Source organism: Scyliorhinus torazame, chromosome 2, assembly GCF_047496885.1.
Source record: "Scyliorhinus torazame isolate Kashiwa2021f chromosome 2, sScyTor2.1, whole genome shotgun sequence".
In the NCBI taxonomy this organism is placed as follows: Eukaryota; Metazoa; Chordata; class Chondrichthyes; order Carcharhiniformes; family Scyliorhinidae; genus Scyliorhinus; species Scyliorhinus torazame.
The window spans coordinates 194,580,130-194,587,210 of NC_092708.1; the positions used below are offsets into that span (position 1 = coordinate 194,580,130).

Sequence of the window (7,081 nt, forward strand, 5' to 3'; positions counted from 1 at the left end):
TGTTTGCATTGGCGATCGAACCCTTGGCCATGTCATTGAGGGAGTCTAATAAATGGAGGGGGGTGGTCCGAGGGGGAGAAGAGCATCGGGTGTCGCTATATGCGGACGACCTGTTGCTGTACGTGGCGGACCCAATGGAGGGGATGGTGGAGGTCATGCAGACTCTAAGGGAGTTTGGGGAGTTTTCGGGCTATAAGCTCAATGTAGGGAAGAGTGAGCTCTTTGTATTACAGGCAGGGGACCAAGAAAGAGGGATAGGGCACCTACCGCTGAGGAGGGCGGCGGGGAGTTTTCGGTATCTGGGGATCCAGATAGCCAGGAGTTGGGTGGCCCTACATAAACTGAATCTGACGAGGTTGGTGGACCAAATGGAGGAGGACTTGAGTTAACCCCGGGAAATGCCTTTAGATATATGCAGGTGAGGGCTTTTGTGAGGTGACAGGTCAGGGAATTCCCGTTGCTCCCGGCACAAGAAATTCAAGACAGGGTGATCTCGGGTGTATGGGTCGGGGAGGGCAAAGTGTCGGCAATACACCAGGAGATGAAAGAAGAGGGGGAAGCGCTAGTAGAAGAGTTGAAGGGTAAATGGGAGGAGGAGCTGGGGGAGGAGATCGAGGAAGGTCTGTGGGCTGATGCCCTAGGTAGGGTTAATTCCTCCTCCTCATGTGCCAGGCTCAGCCTGATACAATTTAAGGTGGTTCACAGAGCTCACTTGACGGGGGCAAGGTTGAGTAGGTTCTTTGGGGTAGAGGACAGATGTGGAAGGTGCTCAGGGAGCCCGGCGAACCATGTCCATATGTTTTGGTCATGCCCGGCACTGGAGGGGTTCTGGAGAGGAGTGGGGGGAGCGATATCTCAGGTGGTGAAAGTCCGGGTCAAGCCAAGCTGGGGGCTAGCAATATTTGGAGTAGTGGACGGGCCGGGAGTGCAGGAGGCGAAAGAGGCCGGCATTCTGGCCTTTGCGTCCCTAGTAGCCCGGCGACGGATCTTGCTAATGTGGAAGGAGGCGAAGCCCCCCAGCGTGGAGACCTGGATAAACGACATGGCTGTGTTCATAAAGCTGGAGAGGATTAAGTTTGCCTTGAGATGGTCTGCGCAGGGGTTCTACAGGCGGTGGCGACCGTTCCTAGACTATCCCGCGGAGCGTTAGAGGAAGGTCGGTCAGCAGCAACCCGGGGGGGACGGGACGTCTTGGGGGGGGGGGGGGGACTGCTTGGGGGGATGGATGAGCCAGAGATAACATGAAGGGTGGGGGAAACTGGCACGTGCGGGAGAGAGCCAGTGTATAAAGCTATGTAAATATACCATTTTGCCATGTATATATCTTGCTCAGTGCGATTTTTTGTTATTTGTTACGGGGGGAGAATTATATACAACAAATGGTTTTCTTTTTACATTTACATTTACAATCCTTAACAGAGGGAGATAAAAAATGTCTTTTGAAGTCCAGTGGACCAGTTAGAGGTTTAATCGGTCCGGGGCCTTGATGTGACGCTGGGAACGACGTAGCGGTGCCGGTGATGCTGATGCTGGTCTGATGTTCAGTGACTCCGGGAGCGTGCCAAAATCCTCTTCATCATCAGGCGTGGGCACGGGGAGGGGGGGGGGGGGTGGAACCTGCTGGTGCCAGGTCCCTGAGGGAGACAGTATCCTGACGGCCGTCGGGGTACGCAACGTAGGCATACTGGGGGTTTGCATGGAGCAATTGCACCCTTTCCACCAACGGGTCCGCCTTGTGGAGTCGGACGTGCCTACGGAGCAGGACGGGTCCTGGAGCTGCGAGCCAAGTCGGGAGCGACACCCCGGATGTGGACTTCCTGGGGAAGGCAAAAAGACATTCAAGGGGTGTGTTGTTAGTGGCGGTGCACAGTAGTGACCGAATGGAGTGCAGCGCATCAGGGAGGACCGCCTGCCAGCGGGAGGCCGGGAGGTTCCTGGACCATAGGTCCAGTTGGACGGCCCTCCATACCATCCCATTCTCCCTCTCTACCTGCCCGTTTCCCCGGGGGTTGTAGCTTGTCGTTCTGCTGGAGGTGATACCCCTGCTGAGCACGACCTGACGCAGCTCATCACTCATGAAGGAGGATCCCCTGTCACTGTGGATGTAGGCGGGGAAACCGAACAGCGCAAAGATTGTGTTGAGGGCTTTGATGACGGTGGCAGGCGTCATATCGGGGCATGGGATGGCGAAGGGGAATCTGGAGTACTCATCGACCACACTGAGAATATACATGTTACGGTCGGTGGAGGGGAGGGGCCTTTGAAATCCACGCTGAGGCGTTCGAAGGGACGGGAGGTCTTCACCAGGCGCGCACGGTCCGGCCGGTAGAAGTGCGGCTTACACACCGCTCAGACCCGACAGTCCCTGGTGTTTGTCCGTACTTCCTCGACAGAGTAGGGCAAATTGCGGGCCTTTATGAAATGGTACAACCGTGTGACTCCCGGGTGACAAAGGCTGTCGTACAGGGTCCAGAGTCGGTCTACTTGTGCGCTGGCACATGTACCTCGGGAGAGGGCATCTGGGAGCTCGTTGACCTTACCGGGGCGATACAAAATCTCGTAATTGTAGGTGGAGAGATCGATCCTCCACCTCAAGATTTTATCATTCTTGATCTTGCCCCGCTGTGTGTTATTGCACATGAAGGCTACCGACCGTTGGTCAGTGAGGAGAGTGAATCTCCTGCCGGCCAGGTAATGCCTCCAATGCCGCACAGCTTCAACGATAGCTTGGGTCTCTTTCTCGACAGATGAGTGCCGAATTTCTGAGGCATGAAGAGTGCGGGAGAAGCATGCCACGGGTCTGCCTGCCTGATTGAGAGTGGCGGCTAGGGCGACGTCTGATGCGTCGTTCTCTACTTGAAAGGGCAGCGTCTCGTCTACTGCGTGCATCCCGGCCTTGGCGATATCGGCTCTGATACTGGCGAAGGCCTGTTGTGCCTCGGCCGTCAGGGGAAAATGGGTTGACTGGATGAGTGAGCGGGCCTTGTCCGCATAGTTTGGGACCCACTAAGCGTAGTACGAAAAGAACCCCAGGCAACATTTGAGGGCCTTGGGGCAGTGGGGGATGGGGAGCTCCATGAGGGGGCGCATGCGGTCGGGATCAGGCCCCAGAACTCCGCTCTGGACCACATAGCCGAGGATGGCTAAGCGGGTCGTGCGAAACACGCACTTCTCCTTGTTGTAGGTGAGGTTTAGGAGAGTGGCGGTGTGGAGAAATTTGGCAAGGTTGGCATCGTGGTCCTGCTGATCATGGCCGCAGATGGTGACGTTGTCTAGGTACGGAAAGGTGGCCCGCAAACCATATAGGTCGACCATTCGGTCCATCTCCCTTTGGAAGACCGAGACCCCGTTGGTGACGCCGAAGGGAACCCTGAGGAAGTGATAGAGGTGGCCGTCTGCCTCGAAGGCGGTGTATGGACCGTCCGATTTACGGATGGGGAGCTGGTGGTAGGCGGATTTGAGGTCTACAGTTGAGAAGACCCGGTACTGTGCAATCTGATTGACTATATCAGATATGCGTGGGAGGGGGTACGCGTCAAGCTGCGTATACAGATTGATGGTCTGGCTGTAGTCCACGACCGTGAGTGTGCCCGTACAGTACCCCTGGACCGCCACGGAATGGGTTCCGGAGGCCAGGGAGATTCTTTGATTGGCGTGGTGTGTCGTGAGGGAGCAGCGCCTTACCGTATCCGGGTGGATCAAGCTCTCGGTGCTCCCGGAGTCCAGCAGGCAAGAGGTCCGTTCACTTTCACGCTGGTCGATGCGGTGGCCAGGTTCTGCGGACAAGACTGGTCGATAGTCACTGAGGCGAGTCGTGGTCGGTCGTCGCTGGTGTAGGATGATGGGGAGCCCGGGGGGCCCTGGTCCTGGAACGCTGGCGGTGCCCATGTGCCGTGGGGGAGACAAGATGGCGGTGCCTGAAGATCTCGAGGAGGACAAAATGGCGGCTGAAGTTCTAGAGGAGTACAAAATGGCGGCGTCATGGGCCGCACGTGGCGGGGGTTGAACAAGATGGCGGCACCCATGGGCCGCACGTGTTGCTCGGGGGGGGAGATGGCGGCGCCCACTGGCCGCGCTTGGTCTGAGGGAGAGAAGATGATGGTGCCCATTGTCTGTAAATGAGGGGGGTGGGGGCGATAGCGGCGACTGCATGGGCCTGGCACACCGCGGCAAAGTGCCCCTTCTTGCCGCAAGCCTTACAAAGGGCAGCGTGGGCCGGGCAGCGTTGGCGGGGGTGTTTCTGCTGGCCGCAGAAATAACATCGGTGACCCCCGGGGTTTGCTGGCTGGCTTGTGGCGCAGGCGTATTGGCTGGGTAAGGCCCCCGCTGGGGCGGCCGTCTGTGGGGTCCACGATGCGTAGGAGGGGTGTGCCGCGCGGCTGGGGGTGTAGGCCTAAACGTTGTGCAAGGCGACCCGTCATGGAGGGCGCTAGTTTCTTTGTCTCCGTTAGGTCGAGCGTGGCCCCCTCTAACAGTCGCTGGCGTATGTGGTCCGACCCAATCCCCGTATCAAACGCGTCCCGCATAAGGAGGTTTGAATGTTCAGTGGCCATAATGGCCTGACAGTAACAGTCCCAGACGAGTGGGATTGGGGCCCACCAGAAGTCTTCTATGGACTCACCAGGGAGTTGAGAGCGAGTGGTGAGTACCTGCATGACGAAGAGCGTGTTTGTCTTCTGAGCGTAATTCTCTTTGAGAAGCGTCATGGCTTCGACGTAGTTCGGCGCGTCCTGGATTAGCGGAAAGACGCTGGAGCTCAACCTCGAGTACAGGATCTGTATCTTCTGAGCCTCCGAGACAGGGGTGGATGCCGAGTTGATGTACGCCTCGAAGCAAGCTAGCCAGTGTTGAAAGTCCTTTTTGGCATCGCTTGAATGCGGATCTAGCTGCAGGCGATCCGGTTTGATATGGAGGTCCATCTTTTGAAAATCTTAGAGCAATAAATTGATGCACGATCAATTGCACAAAGACTTGAGTTGGGTGCAACTGAGGCTTTATTGCTCTAAGATGTATGGCCTCTCATAGCAGCTGGCGAAATGGCTGCAGCATGGAGGACACACATATTTATACTCCGCCTACTGGGCGGAGCCAGCAGGCAGGGACTACTAACGAACCTGTAGTACAGGTCCTACCATACATCACCTAATAGAGGTGCAACAGTGGTTTACCACACCCCCACGGTCCAAAGATGTGCAGGTCAGGTGGATTGGCCATGCTAAATTGCCCTTAGTATCCAAAAAGATTAGGTGGGTTACTGGGTTACGGGATGGGGTGGAGGTGTGGGCTTAGATAGGGTGCTCTTTTGAAGGGCCAGTACAGACTCGATGGGCTGAATGGCCTTCTTCTGCAATGTAAATTCTATGATTCTATGACACACACAAGTACCCCTTTAGTAACATATTTTAAAATATTATTTATTAGTAACACCGTGGGCTTCGCTGGCTAGGCCAGCATTTAATGCCCATCCCTAATTGCTCCTTCAGAAGGTGCTGGTGGGCCTCCTTCTTGAACCGCTGCAACTCCTGTAGTGTAGGTACACCCAGGATTTTGACCCAGCGACAGCGAAGGACTAGCAACATTGTTCAAGTAAGGATGGTGTATGGTTTTGGGGAGAATTTGCACATTGTGGTGTTCCCATGCATCTGCTGCCCTTTTTCTTCTGGGTGGTACCATTTGTGGGTTTGGAAGGTGTGTCAAAGGAGCCTTGGTGACTTGTTGCATTACATCCTGTAAATTGTACACACTGCTGCTACTGTGCGTCGGTGGTGGAGAGAGTGACTGTTTAAGGTCATGGACGGGGTGCCAATCAAGCGGGCTGCTCTGTCCTGGATGGTGTCAAGCTTTTTGAATGTTGTTGGAGTTGCACTCATCCAGGCAAGTAGAGAGTATTCCATTACACTCCTGACTTGTGCCTTGTAGGTGGTGAACAGGTGTTGGGGAGTCAGGAGGTGAGTTATTTGCCTCAGAATTCCCAGCCTCTGGGCTACTCTTGTAGACACAGTGGAAGTGATTTAATAGCCGCATAACACTGAAGCGAGAGTGCGACAGGGCCGTTAGATTCTGGGAGAGGTCAAAATCGAGAACTGCCCCGGCTGCTGATCTGAAACTGAAAATCGCTTATTGTCACAAGTAGGCTTCAAATGAAGTTATTGTGAAAAGCCCCTAGTCTCCACATTCCGGCGCTTGTTCGGGGAGGCTGGTACAGGAATTGAACCGTGCTGCTGGCCTGCCTGGGTCTGCTTTCAAAGCCAGCTATTTAGCCCAGTGTGCTAAACCAGCCCCTGCAAAAAATGCAAAAAACCACCCAACGTGGGGCTCGAACCAACGACCCTGCGATTAAGAGTCACATGCTCTACCGACTGAGCTAGCCGGGCGCTGATCTATTTACGATCTAACCGGCACACTCCTGTTGCCAAAATCAGGATCCCGCCGTAGCATGGCGAGAAACCAATAATCACCACTTAACCCCAATCTCCATACAATTAATGGGAGCGACCCCCTATCTAACGGGCCCCTGTGATCTTTTTAAAAAAACTTAAAGTGCCCAATTCTTTTCTTTTCCTATTAAGGGGAAATTTAGCATGGCCAATCCACCTCCCCTGCACATCTTTGGGTTGTCCAGGGGTGGGGGGAGACCCACGCAGTCACAGCGAGGCCCCATGATCTAATGGCCTCTCCAGCAAGTGGTCATGCGGGCGCCGATTAGTACTCCTTTTCAAAACGTGAAGCTGGCGGAAGGGCTGCTGCGGGGACCCAAGGAGATGAGTAGCCATCTTCACTCCCAGGCAATGAACCTGGGGGCGCTGGGGTTGCTGCCCCGGTGCTCAGGAACTGCTGAACTATCTGACACTGCAGCTGATGTTGATTCTGACGTAGACTCGTCATCCATCACTTTATTGTGAAAGTCTTCTCTGGTTTTCAAGAGCGCGCGATGATTTCTTCTTAAAACCAACCATGCATGACGATTTCTTCTGAAGACCAACCCTTCCTCTGACTGTGCATTGTGGTAATGAGGTGCTACTTCTTCAAGTACAATGGCTTTTCTCGACTAATTGCCTGAATTTTCTATTCTCACAATGTC

General features: G+C 54.8%; 1 non-coding gene across 1 annotated transcript; it reads right to left on the reverse strand.

Annotated features, from left to right (window-relative positions):
* Positions 1 to 6,301: 6,301 nt before the first annotated feature.
* Positions 6,302 to 6,374, reverse strand: trnak-cuu (transfer RNA lysine (anticodon CUU)). Its single transcript has one exon. It is a non-coding gene; the product is annotated as a tRNA-Lys (tRNA).
* Between the last annotated feature and the right edge of the window lie 707 nt (positions 6,375 to 7,081).